We start from the raw sequence: 14,583 nt of genomic DNA, 5'->3' as shown, positions 1-14,583 counted from the left end.
TTCTCAATATATACAATATTCTTGAATGAAGAAACAAATGAATGCATTATTGGTTCTACTTGGTTGGAGAGTAAGACTGATCCAAAGTCTTCAATGAATGTGAGGACAATCCAGGAAGTCAATTTATGCCATGTCAGAGAAAGGTAGACATGTCTCTCAAAGATGCAGCAGTTTTATTCAAGGGTGGAGGAGTAACCACAATGTAAGATAACATATTCATAAGAATGAACCTGAATTATTTAAATTATGGTTATTAAGGCATGGGATTATTTTAGAAAAGGCATGTAAATTTCAGAAAAAATTTACATAAAATTATTAAAGTTATTTAAGTTTTAAATTATTAACTCCTAGTTATCTGAAAACACCTTATCTTCATCATTTCACATAATTGGGATGTTGCTGTTAAAAAAGGAGCATAGTCAGTATAACAGTTGCTAAGAGCACAGACTCTGGAGCCAGAATACCTAGATTTAAATTCTGGCTCTATCATTTTAATTTGGACAAGTCACCTCATTTTTCTCTGCCTTCAGTTTTCTCTACCTTTTCTCATCTGTTTAGATGAGGATGTTATTATTGCCTACATCATAGTTTTTTTTTTGAGTGTAAGCAGCTTTGGGTAGGAAAAATCTTTTTGCAGGAAAGAGCTCACTCCAGGAGGCACCCTTTTGTCTTGTCACTAGCCGTAAACCAGGCACCCCCATGCTATACTCATCTCTGGCCCTAGCACACCTTTCAAATCTTTTGATCGCACAGTACTTTGCCTAACCTGTTGGTTCTTTCTGTAGATCAAAGAAGTAGAAATGAAGAATAAGTAATTAACAGATGACCAGATCTCTTCCCTACCTTCCCCTTCAGTAATCTCGAGAGCAAACTGTGTGAGCAAGATAACACCTAAAGAAAGATCATGAGGCATTGACAAGCCTGCACACAGTGGGGGATGGCAACGACTCTGACCCCCTATCTCAATGATTAACTGAGGTTACTTCCCTGTTTTCCCTTTAAAAGCTTTCACGGCCGAGCAGAATCTTTGGAGGTGTTTTTTGGGGGGACGTTGAGTCCACCATCTCCCCAGATTGCTGGCATTCTGATTAAAGGCAACTTTCCTTTTTATCAACACTTGTGAGTATTGATTTTGTAAGAGTCGAGCATTGGGACCCGATTCAGTAACATGAGGATCAAATTTCTTGATATCTATGTAAGTGCTCAGAACTGTAGCGCATTCTGTGGCATTAGTGTTTGCCATTACTATTTTCTAAATAGCATATATATATATTTTAATATTCTAAATTCACCTTGAAAATGTTATTGCAGTCTAACTTTCTTCCTAAGTCTCTAAGTTAACTTTTTACTTCTCATTAGGAATCTAAATTCTGATACAATGTTTTGTCAGAGACATTTCTGAGTGGTTGCCGACCATACAGCATGGCCATGGTTACAGATGGGAATGATCTACTCAGCAGATGGGTCATAAGCTTGTTTTTTTATTTTTAATAACTTTTTATTTAGAATTTCCAGTTGCCTTTCTTCTTGCAACATCTTTTTTTTTTTAATATTTATTAATTTATTTGGCTGTGTCAGGTCTTAGTTGTGGCATGCGGGATTTTTTTTTCATGCAGGATCTTTTCGTTGTGGTGCGTGGGCTCTTCATTGTGGTGCACGGGCTTCTCTAGTTGCGGCGTGCAAGTTTCTCTCTAGTTGTGGCGTGCAAGCTTCTCTCTAGTTGTGGCCCACGGGCTCAGTAGTTGCGGCCCAAGGGCTCAGTAGTTGCAGAGTGCGGGCTGAGTTGCCCCGCAGCACGTGGGATCTTAGTTCTCCGACCAGGGATCAAACCTGTGTCCCTACGCTTCCCTACGCTGGAAGGCGGATTCTTAACCACTGGACCACCGGGGAAGTCCCTCATAAACTTGTTGATAGCAGATTTGTTTTAAGCTGTTAACAAGAAATAGGAATACTTAGGTTTTATCTCAAACCTTTGAAACTCATACAAGGGGTAATAACTGTCACGATCAGTCCTTTCTCTATTTGGTCTTTGCACACACATTGCCCCTTCTAAGTGAAATACTCTCACTCACAGTGCTATTGATGGGGCAACCACATATGGCCATGATTTATACCCAGCACCCTGGCTCTCTGGCCACAGCCACTGGACCAGAGGTGGTACTGATCCACATGCAGCCCAGTGACCCATGACATGGCTCGCTGTGAGTGAGATGAGCTGGGGCTTCCAGATCCTCCTAGGAATTTGAATGGGGAACATGGAATCAAGCGGTTAGTGGTAGGCACTAAAGCAAAAGGAATGGAATGAGATAGGGAAAAAGCCATGTGGATTCACCCAAGTTCATACTTAGGTTCTGAGAGAGCAGTAACAAAGAATGAGCAAGGACCTATGAGGCAAAGATTAAGTACTGCAGTGGGTGTACCATGGAAATGCAGTATAATCAATATTACCTTTTAAAAATCCCTTTAGTCAATAAATATGCAATATATCAATACATGGTTTTATGAGGTATGCCTGCATACAGGACATTCATATTGTTTTAAGGGATTTGCTTTCCAGATCCTCAACTTCTATATCTGTACTTTCCTAAAACCAATCTGCTTGAGGTCAATGGTGTAATACTGGTTCTCTCTTCCCTTCTCTCCCTGTTCCATAATAGGACTCTTCTCCCAGTTTGCAAAAGAAAGGTACAGTGGGGGAATTCCCTGCTAGTCCAGTGGTTAGGATCAGTGCCTTCAGTGCTGGGGCCTTGGTTCAATCCCTGGTCGGGGAACTAAGATCCCACAAGCCACGTGGCGTGGCCAAAAAAAAAGAAAGGGTACAGTTGTCCCTCAATATCTATGGGGGATTAGTTCCAGGACCCCCTGCAGATACTGAAATCCATGGATGCTCAGGTCCCTTTTACAAAATTGCGTAGTATTTGCATATGCTCTGCACATCTTCCCTTATACTTTATTTTTTTTCTTCCCTTATACTTTAAATCATCTCTAGATTACTTACAATACTTAATACAATGTAAATATTATGTAGAGTTGTAAATACAATGTAAATGCTCTGTAAGCAGTTGCTGGTGTTGCAAATTCAAGTTTTGCTTTTTGGAACGTTCTGGATTTTTTTTTTTAAATAATCAATTTCATTTATTTATTTCATTTTGGCTGCGTTGGGTCTTTGTTGCTGTGCGTGGGCTTTCTCTAGTTGTGGCGAGTGGGGGCTATGCTTCATTGTGGTGCACGGGCTTCTCACTGCGGTGGCTTCTCTTGTTGCGGAGCACAGGCTCTAGGTGTGTGGACTTCAGTAGTTGTGGCTTGTGGGCTCAGTAGTTGTGGCGCACAGGCCTTGTTGCTCCGCAGCATGTGGGATCTTCCCGGACCATGGCTCGAACCCGTGTCCCCCACATTGGCAGGCAGATTCGACCACTGCGCCACTAAGGAAGTCCTTTCTGGAATTTTTTAAAGAATATTTTTGATCCATGGTTGGTTGAATCCACGGATACAGAACCCCTGGACATGGAAGGCCGACTGTATATATATATATCTCACCCATCCAAATCTTACAACAGTGCATTGACCTGGGGTGTAAAAACCTCAGGGTGCCTAACAAAGTGCCATTTCTAAATAATGATGTTGGCATTGGGGTTCAGAAAGTGAATGATTCTAATGACTAGATAAAAATTCCTTTTGTAAGTTAAGTGGTTTCCAACATACTGCTTTCAACAAAGTAGGAGGAGGACCTAATCAAATTATCTACTTAGAGATCATTAAAAATCATTTTTGATGAAAAATCACCAAGTCAATTTGGCATATAACTTGGAAGAAGTTCAAAGAATCAAGTTACAATGCTATAACAAAACTCCTTTCAGATACATCTACTCATTTACATGAATGAGGTTTTTCAGCACTTATGTATATAAAAATGCAAAAATAGTGGGAATTCCCTGGAGGTCCAGTGGTTAGGACTCGGTGTTTTCACTATGGTGGCCCGGGTCGGGGAACTAAGATGCTGTGTGGCGAGTCCAAAAAAAAAAAAGGGATAGTATTGATACGATACTGTATCTCATCTTTTTTTTTTTATTATTATTTGGCTGCACTTCGGGAACCTTAGTTCCCTGACCAGGGATTGAACCTGCACCCCCTGCAGTGGAAGTGTGGAGTCAACCACTGGACTGCCAGGGAAGTCCCCTGTGTCTCCTCTTAGAAATCAGTAATATTCATGAACAATTATATGTACTAATTGTTTAAAAAGATATATCTCATTAAAAGATGTATTTCCAATAAAATGTTACTTTTGTGTTTAATAATCATTTATCAATATTTATAATATATGCTATTTTGATCAGCTGTGCATTAATAGTAACTGTTAAAACAGTCATATAGAAGAAAAAAGTTAATACTTAGAGGCTTATAATCCTAGGAAATTAAACCTTTTTTTCCTTAACATATATTGTTCTGTTTAGAGAGAAGTACAATAATGTGATCACTAGGAGATGTGTGAACATAAAAATATGTCATTCAGAAAAAATTTTGTAAGTGGAATGAGGGACTTCCCTGGCAGTCCAGTGGTTAAGACTCCGCACTTCCACTGCAGGAGGTGTGGGTTCGATCCTTGGTCAGGGAAATAAGATCCCGAATGCCTTGAGGTGGGGCCTGAAGAAAAAAAAAAAAAAAAGACTTGGAGCCTTTCATATAAGTGAAATGAAAATACTGGATAAAGGAGGAAAGAATAATATAAAACTTCTCACTTCAAATGGAGGTTTTTCATGTCTTTTTAAAATGACTAGTTGTATCAGCTATAGTATTAAATTTCATTGAATATATTTTTAAAAGTGGTGTAAATATTATTTTCAAATGTAAACATTTATAATACATAGCAAATTACATCCGTTACAACCACTTAAGCATTTGATGAAAAATTTGACATCAATTTAAAAATGTGTGAGATCAAGAGAACAAGAAGACAACATGAAATTTCTAAAAATCTTATATGTTCTGGTATAATGTTATAAGTCATAATTCTAGTTATTATTTTAAAATGTATATCTCAGAAATAACTAAATTTCCTTGTCAATTGCATTATTATGAACTTTCATCAAATCTTTAACTGTGGTCATTTTTGAATCTTTTGTCATTTACAGACAGTTCTGGGTGTACTCTGATGCTTTTGCAAATATGTTCCTATAAAAGGGTTTCATCTTCAAGGAATTCATGGAAAAGACTCTGACAAGTACAGGTTTCTGGTAACTGATTGTACTGCTGAACTGAATGAATAAGCATTTTCAGAACTCTAATGAAAAACTGATGAACTCATAAAAGTGCTAACAAAAGATCAAGATTTTAAAAAAAATTAATTACATGGGACTGAGTGAACTGATGAGGATGATTATAATTTTTGTGACTTTTTGTTTGAATTAAAAAAAAAAATCCCACAAGGACTCAGAGGCAAAGAATATACAAATCAATTTTCACTGCAAAGTAAAGGAGCTGTTACAGTGGAGGATTACTGGACTGAATGTCTATATTATGACATAGTATGAGTGTGTTTCGTGTTTGGTAATTGCAATCATTGTTGCTTTTGTTGTGGTCATCCATTTACAATGCTTGGTGTCAGTCTACTTATCTCTTGTAAAAATAAAATACAGTGTGTGTGTGTGAAAAAAAATATATTTTTGAGGTATCTGAACCAAAAATGGCAGAAGTTTTTAAACTCCTGGTAGTCAGTAAAATGTGATTGTTGCGTGATTTTCTAGATAGTTAGAATAAATAACAAAATAAGAGAAACAAAAGAGAAACAACCAAGGAAGATTTATACTGGCATAATATTGTTAAAAAAAAGTTTAAATCAGACCAGCCATGTTTATCCATCTAATGTGACGACTGTCAGTTTCTGGCTGACTGAAAGTCTGTAACCTGCTGTTGAACCTCTCCACTTGTTCTGTCTGTGGGAATACTCTTCTGTAGGACAAGCCAAGGCAAGTCTAGGGGATTCCTGTACGAGAGTTTAGGACTGACTGTAATTTAGGAAAGTCCGAGCTCCCAGCCAGGCAGTGCAGTGCATGCCCGTTAGGAAGGAGAAGCATGGCATATGATGGATGTTCTCTGTTTCCCCTCCCTAGTAACTCGTTAGCCTGCTTCTCCGTACTTTCATGCCCCAGAAGGCAGCCCTTGTAGTGAACTTAAACAACTGGAGCACCGTTGTCCTCTGGAAAAGTCTATTAAGTCAGAAACTCAAGTATCCTATTAAATTTGATAGTAAGGTGACCATATCCCCAACAAAGCTCAAAGATATTCTGCAGCAATACCTTTAACTTGGGACTTAAGCCATGGAGAGTGTGAGGTCCAATTACTGAAAGTACTAATTACCTTCATAAACTAGTTGGGGTTCGGGGCGGGAAACCTAAGGGTAGATATAATTTAGTTTCTTTCCATTGGCACATGTAAGGCCCAACCTGGGAAAATATAAGCTAGGCATCAAGTCTCAGTGGGTCTTAATATTTCTTTCCTGATCCATAACTGCTAATTCACTTAAGTAAAAACAATATTTGGTCTCACAGGTGCCAACCCAAGTAAGCTATTGCTTTGCTTGGAGTGGCTGAAAAAGTACAATTACATTACTGTCATGAGCATTTCTCCTTCTTGAAAGAATGCAATTAACATTGGAAAATGACTTGCTGCTGGATAATCTCCGTCTCTTAGGTGTAGGAAAAAAATGTCAATAATAAGACATACGTTTCTGAAAGCACAGAACTGTATCACATAGAGACATGGTCAAGATATAAAAAAATCAGTATTAATCATAACTTTGGCCTGTTTTAACTGAAACATCCTGATACCTCCTACTGCAGTAATTTGTGAATGCATTGTGTCTGCTCGTCCACTCGGTCCAAAGAAACATCCACTCTTTTAGGAAACAAATTCCCTCAAACAACAGCTGCTCCTATTAGTACTCTTACGGTAGAAGGTGTTATATTGCCTTTAGCACATGTCCCTAAAAGTCTGCATTTTATAAGTTGTATCACTTCATATGATAATTGGATCTGAAGTAAGATTAAGCAATAACACTAGTATTAGTTCCTGGGTTAATAAAGCCATTTTGGAATTGGCATTCACGGAGAGGGAGCCAACATTTTAAAATAAGAATGTTTAAACAAGTTTGCTTGCTCTATTTTTAGACTAATACAGTTATGTCTGTATTAAAACTGCATCTCTCATTTAAAAAAAAAAAAAAAGAACAAGAAGACAAGCCACAAACTGGGAGAAAATACCAGACACATCTGATAAAGGACTGTTATCCAAAATACACAAAGAATGAAAATCTCAGCAAGAAAATGAACAACCTGATTAAAAAATGAGCAAAAGACCTGAATAGACACCTCACCAAAGAAGATATACACATGGCAAATAAACATGAAAAGATGTTTAACATCATGTCTTTAGAGAACTACAAATTAAAACAATGAAATACCACTACACACCTATTACAGTGGGCTAAATCTAGAACACTGACAACACCAAATGCTGATGAGGATGAGAAGCAGGAACTCTCCTTTGTTGCTGATGGGAATGCAAAATGCTACAGCCACTTTAGAAGACAGTTTGGCAATTTCTTACAAAACTAAACATACTTAAGGATTCTGATCACCCATTACAGTGCGTGTGGGGTGGGTATTTCTCCACACCATCAAGCAATGCTCCAGACACCAACTTCGTGTCCTACAATTCAAGTTAATTGTGACACTATCTACCTGGAGATAATATCAGATCCCACAGGTTAAGGGCTCCATCCTACAAGACTGCCACCACTCCCCTCAGTAAGACACTGGTCAAAAGTCTGAGCTGTCCCCTGTGCTTCTGACCAACCAGCTATATAGATTGTAGGCTCCAATGACCCCCTCCTCTGGCTCTATTAATTTGCTATAGTGGCTCATAGAACTCAGAGAAATATTTTACTTACTAGATTACCAGTTCATTACGGAAGAATAGAACTCGGGAACAGCCAGATGGAAGAGATGCATAGGGCAAGGTATGGATAAAGGGCATGGAGCTTCCATGCCCTCTCATAGCTCGTGAAGTCTCCTTGTGTTTGGGTTTTTATGGAAGCTTCATTATACAGGTATTTTGATTAAATCCTTGGCCATTGGAGATCAGTACACCTTTCAGCCCCTCCTTCCTCTCCCTGAGGTGGGAGGGAGGAACTGAAAGTTCAAACCCTCTAATTACACAGTTGGCCCCCATGGCAACCAGCACCTATCCTTAGGTGCTTTACAAAAACTACCTAATTAACATAAAACCAGCTTCTGTGGAAAGGGGCTTGTTAGGAAAAACAAGACATCCAATTCACCCCTTATGGCTCTACAGGGTTTTCAGGAACTGAGGACAAGAGACCAAATATTATTGAAACTACACAACTCAGATGGGATTTGAACCCAGCCAAAATTCAGATTGGAACTCGAACCCACTGTTTTTGTTTTTTTGGTGTTTTTGGTCACGCTGTGTGGCTTGTGGGATCTTAGTTCTCCTACCAGGGAGAGTCCTAACTGATCTCTAATAGCCTTGGCTGGCAGCATCTTGAAGCAGGATTTCCGTTCCATGGCCAGAGTCAGGCAGTGGCAGTGAGAGCGCTGAATTCTAGCCATTAGACCACCAGGGCCAGTGTCCAGTGTCAAGGCCCTGGCCCGTTGGCTTTGTAGAAATGAATTCCCACAAAAAGACAGAAAGTAGTGAAACAAATAAAGTGTTTATTAGGAGGAAAAAGGGTACGTGTGAATAGACTCACACGGGTGGGCTCAGAGATAGAGTTGCGCCCTCGTGGTAGTTTGAATCACTTATATGGGGCATTTCTTCCAGGTTTCCTCTGGCCAATCATCTTGCTTTGCCTGGCTCTGAGTCTGTATTTGGTATATCTCAGGGTTCTCCCACGTGTGCGGACACATCCCTTAGCCAAGATGGATTCTAGCGAAGAGGTCTATGGGTAGGTTGACAACACCTACTATGGGGTGGTGCCCCCTCACTTTTTGACCTTCAAGGAGCCTTTCTGTGCATGTGTAGTTGGGAAGGTCTCCTTGACCTTGAGAATGAGAAATATGTGGTCTCTTTATCTCTTACCTGGGCAGGGCTCAGCTTCTCTCTCCTGCTATTGTCTTCACACTGGAGTCTGTCCACAGGGGACAAACTCCAGCTGCTCAGTCTGGGGCCCATCTATCTCCTGCCTCATAACCACTGACCACCAGGGAATTCCCTCGAACCACTGTCTTTTAATTAAAATCACTCACGGGGTGTCAGGACTTACTGAAGTTCAGGTTCTTTATGTCTCAGTGCAGAAGGAATTCAGTGAGAGGCAAAGTGATAGGTAAGAAGTGAATTTATTAATGTAGCATGCTTGTGATGGATACAAGTGAGCAGGCAAGAGGCTCTGCCCCAGAGCTAAGTGGGAAAGCAGGTTTATTTAGGGAGATACACACTCCAATAGTCAGAGTTTGGGCCATCTTGGAAGGCGAGAGGTCCTGGGAGATACACATTCCAAGGACAAGGTTGTTAGGGGAACCACTGACCAAAACCACCCGCCCTGGCCAGGCACGACAGTAACCACTTGCATGAGTTATCCTACAACAGGAGGTCCTGGTAAGGAATGCGGAACTAACAAGCTACCACCAATTGGAAGAATTTGGGAAAGGTTAAAAGGAGAGAGGAGACGCCAGTCCATATTTCCTACCAACCTCCCAGAATCCTTCTTGCTGGAATCCATCTTGGCCGAGCAATGCGCATGCCACCAGGAAGGACCCTGAGTCAGAATGACTGGCCAGAGATAACCCAGAAACTAACCCCATTACCATAAAACCTGAGACTGTGAGCCACGTGGCAGAACAGTTCTCCTGGATTCCCTTACCCTCCTGCTCTCCGCCCGGGCGCCCCTTCCCAGTAAAGCCTCTTGCTTTTTCATCATGTGTGTCTCCTTGGATAATTAATTTCTTTTTTTTTCTTTGAATTTTTGAATTTTATTTTATTTATTTTTTTATACAGCAGGTTCTTATTAGTTATCTATTTTATACATATTAGTGTATATATGTCAATCCCAATCTCCCAATTCATCACACCACCACCCCCGCCGCTTTCCCCCTTTGGTGTCCATACGTTTGTTCTCTAATCTGTGTCTCTATTTCTGCCCTGCAAACTGGTTCATCTGCACCATTTTTTCTAGGTTCCACATATGCACGTTAATATACGATATTTGTTTTTCTCTTCCTGACTTACTTCACTCTGTATGACAGTCTTTAGATCCATCCACGTCTCTACAAATGACCCAATTTATTTCCTTTTTATGGCTGAGTAATATTCCATTGTATATATGTACCACATCTTCTTTATCCATTTGTCTGTCGATGGGCATTTAGGTTGCTTCCATGACCTGGTTATTATAAATAGTGCTGCAATGAACATTGGGGTGCATGTGTCTTTTTTTTTTTGCATGTGTCTTTTTGAATTATGGTTTTCTCTGGGTATATGCCCACTAGTGGGATTGCTGGGTCACATGGTAATTCTATTTTTAGTTTATTAATGAACCTCCATACTGTTCTGCATAGTGGCTGTATCAATTTACAGCACCAACAGTGCAAGAGGGTCCCCTTTTCTCCACACCCTCTCCAGCATTTGTTGTTTGTAGATTTTCTGATGATGCCCACTCTACTGGTGTGAGGTGATACCTCATTATAGTTTTGATTTGCATTTCTCTAATAATTAGTGATGTTGAGCAGCTTTTCATGGGCTTCTTGGCCATCTGTATGTCTTCTTTGGAGAAATGTCTATTTAGGTCTTCTGCCCATTTTTGGATTGGGTTGTTTGTTTTTTTAATATTGAGCTGTGTGAGCTGTTTATATATTTTGGAGATTAATCCTTTGTCCGTTGATTCGTTTGCAAATATTTTCTCGCAATCTGAGGGTTGTCTTTTCGTCTTGTTTATAGTTTCCTTTGCTGTGCAAAAGCTTTGAAGTTTCATTAGGTCCCATTTGTTTATTTTTGTTTTTTATTTCCATTACTCTAGGAGGTGGGTCAAAAAAGATCTTGCTGTGATTTATGTCAAAGAGTGTTCTTCCTATGTATTCCTCTAAGAGTTTAATAGTGTCCGATCTTACATTTAGGTCTCTAATCCATTTAAAGTTTATTTTTGTATATGGTGTTAGGGAGTGTTCTAGTTTCATTCTTTTACATGTAGCTGTCCAGTTTTCCCAGCACCACTTATTGAAGAGACTGTCTTTTCTCCATGGTATATCTTTGCCTCCTTTGTCATAGATTAGTTGACCATAGGTGCATGGGTTTATCTCTGGGCTTTCTATCCAGTTCCATTGATCTATATTTCTGTTTTTGTGCCAGTACCTTATTGTCTTGATTACTGTAGCTTTGTAGTATAGTCTGAAGTCAGGGAGTCTGACTCCTCCAGCTCTGTGTTTTTCCCTCAAGACTGCTTTGGCTATTCAGGGTCTTCTGTGTCTCCACACAAATTTTAAGATTTTTTGTTCTAGTTCTGTAAAAAATGCCACTGGTAATTTGATAGGGATTGCACTGAATCTGTAGATTTCTTTGTGCAGTATAGTCATTTTCACAATATTGATTATTCCAATGCAAGAACATGGTATATCTCTCCATCTGTTTGTATCATCTTTGATTTCTTTCATCAGTGTCTTATAGTTTTCTGAGTACAGGTCTTTTACCTCCTTAGGTAGGTTTATTCCTAGGTATTTTATTCTTTTTGTTGCAGTGGTGAATGGGATTGTTTCCTTAATTTCCCTTTCTGGTCTTTCGTTGTTAGTGTATAGGAATGCAAGAGATTTCTGTGCATTAATTTTGTATCCCGCAACTTTACCGGATTCGTTGATTAGCTCTGTAGTTTTCTGGTGGCATCTTTAGGATTCTCTATGTATAGTATCATGTCATCTGCAAACAGGGACAGTTTTACTTCTTTTTTTCCAATTTGTATTCCTTTTATTTCTTTTTCTTCTCTGATTGCTGTGGCTAGGACTTCCAAAACTATGTTGAATAATAGTGGCGAGAATGGACATCCTTGTCTTGTTCCTGATCTTAGAGGAAATGCTTTCAGTTTTTCACCATTGAGAATGATGTTTGCTGTGGGTTTGTTGTATATGGCCTTTATTACGTTGAGGTAGGTTCTCTCTATGCCCACTTTCTGGAGAGTTTTTATCATAAATGGGTGTTGAATTTTGTCAAAAGCTTTTTCTGCATCTATTGAGATGATCATATGGTTTTTATTCTTCAATTTGTTAATATGGTGTATCACATTGATTGATTTGCATATATTGAAGAATCCTTGCATCCCTGGGATAAATCCCACTTGATCATGGTGTATGATCCTTTTAATATGCTGTTGGATTCTGTTTGCTAGTATTTTGTTGAGGATTTTTGCATCTATATTCATCAGTGGTATTGGTCTGTAATTTTCTTTTTTTGTAGTATCTTTGTCTGGTTTTGGTATCAGGGTGATGGTGGCCTCATAGAATGAGTTCAGGAGTGTTCCTTCCTCTGCAATTTTTGGGAAGAGTTTGAGAAGGATGGGTGTTAGCTCTTCTCTAAATGTTTGATAGAATTCACCTGTGAAGCCATCTGGTCCTGGAATTTTGTTTGTTGGAAGATTTTTAATCACAGTTTCAACTTCATTACTTGTGATTGGTCTGTTCATATTTTCTATTTATTCCTGGTTCAGTCTTGGAAGGTTATATCTTTCTAAGAATTTGTCCATTTCTTCCAGGTTGTCCATTTTATTGGCATAGAGTTGCTTGTAGTAGTCTCTTAGGATGCTTTGTATTTCTGCGGTGTCTGTTGTAACTTTTCCTTTTTCATTTCCTGTTTTATTGATTTGAGTCCTCTCCCTCTTTTTCTTGATGAGTCTGGCTAAAGGTTTATCAATTTTGTTTACCTTCTCAAAGAACCAGCTTTTAGTTTTGTTGATCTTTGCTATTGTTTTCTTTGTTTCTATTTCATTTATTTCTGCTCTGAACTTTATGATTTCTTTCCTTCTACTAACTTTGGGTTTCGTTTGTTCTTCTTTCTCTAGCTCCTTTAGGTGTAAGGTTAGATTGTTTATTTGAGATTTTTCTTGTTTCTTGAGGTAGGCTTGTATTGCTATAAACTTCCCTCTTAGAACTACTTTTGTTGCATCCCATAGGTTTTGGATCATTGTGTTTTCGTTGTAATTTGTCTGTAGGTATTTTTTGATTTCCTCTTTGATTTCTTCAGTGATCTCTTGGTTATTTAGTAACGTATTGTTTACTCTCTATGTATTTGTGTTTTTTACGCTTTTTTCCCAGTAATTGATTTCTAATCTCATACTGGTGTGGTCGGAAAAGATGCTTGATATGATTTCAATTTTCTTAAATTTACTGAGGCTTGATTTGTGACCCAAGATGTGAGCTATCCTGGAGAATATTCCATGTGCACTTAAGAAGAAAGTGTAATCTGCTGTTTTTGGAAGGAATGTCCTATAAATTTCAATTAAATCTATCTGGTCTATTGTGTCATTTAAAGCTTGTGTTCCTTATTAATTTTCTGTCTGGATGATCTGTCCATTGGTGTAAATGAGGTGTTAAAATCCCCCACTATTATTGTGTTACTTTTGATTTCCTCTTTTATAGCTGTTAGCAGCTGCCTTATGTATTGAGGTTCTCCTATGTTGGGTGCATATATATTTATAATTGTTATATCTTCTTCTTAGATTGATCCCTTGATCATTACATAGTGTCCTTCCTTGTCTCTTGTAACATTCTTTATTTTAAAGTCTATTTTATCTGATATGAGTATTACTATTCCAGCTTTCTTTTGATTTCCATTTGCATGGAATATCTTTTTCCATCCCCTCACTTTCAGTCTGTATGTGTCCCTAGGTCTGAAGTGGGTCTCTTGTAGACAGCATATATATGGGTCTTGTTTTTGTATCCATTCAGCGAGCCTGTGTCTTTGGTTGGAGCATTTAATCCATTCATGTTTAAGGTAATTATTGATATGTATGTTCTTAATACCATTTTCTTAATTGTTACGGGTTTGTTTTTGTAGGTCCTTTTCTTCTCTTGTGTTTCCCACTTAGAGAAGTTCCTTTAACATTTGCTGTAGAGCTGGTTTGGTGGTGCTGAATTCTCTTAGCTTTTGCTTGTCTGCAAAGGTTTTAATTTCTCTGTCGAATCTGAAGAGATCCTTACTAGGTAGAGTAATCTTGGTTGTATGTTCTTTCCTTTCATCACTTTAAATATGTCCTGCCACTCCTTCTGGCTTGTAGAGTTTCTGCTGAGAAATCAACTGTTAACATTATGGGAGTTCCCTTGTATGTTATTTGTCGTTTTTCCCTTGTTGCATTCAATAATTTGTCTTTAATTTTTGTCAATTTGATTACTATGTGTCTCGGCATGTTTCTCTTTGGGTGTATCCTGCCTGGGACTCTCTGCACTTCCTGGACTTGGGTGGCTATTTCCTTTCCCATGTTAGGGAAGTTTTCGACTATAATCTCTTCAAATATTTTCTTGGGTCCCCTCTCTCTCTCTACTCCTTCTGGGACCCCTATAATGCGAATGTTGTTGTGTTTAATGTTGTCCC

Source organism: Balaenoptera musculus, chromosome 1 (genome assembly GCF_009873245.2).
Source record: "Balaenoptera musculus isolate JJ_BM4_2016_0621 chromosome 1, mBalMus1.pri.v3, whole genome shotgun sequence".
Classification (NCBI taxonomy): Eukaryota; Metazoa; Chordata; class Mammalia; order Artiodactyla; family Balaenopteridae; genus Balaenoptera; species Balaenoptera musculus.
The sequence above is the reverse complement of the archived record's forward strand: the minus strand, read 5'-3'. Positions refer to the sequence as shown.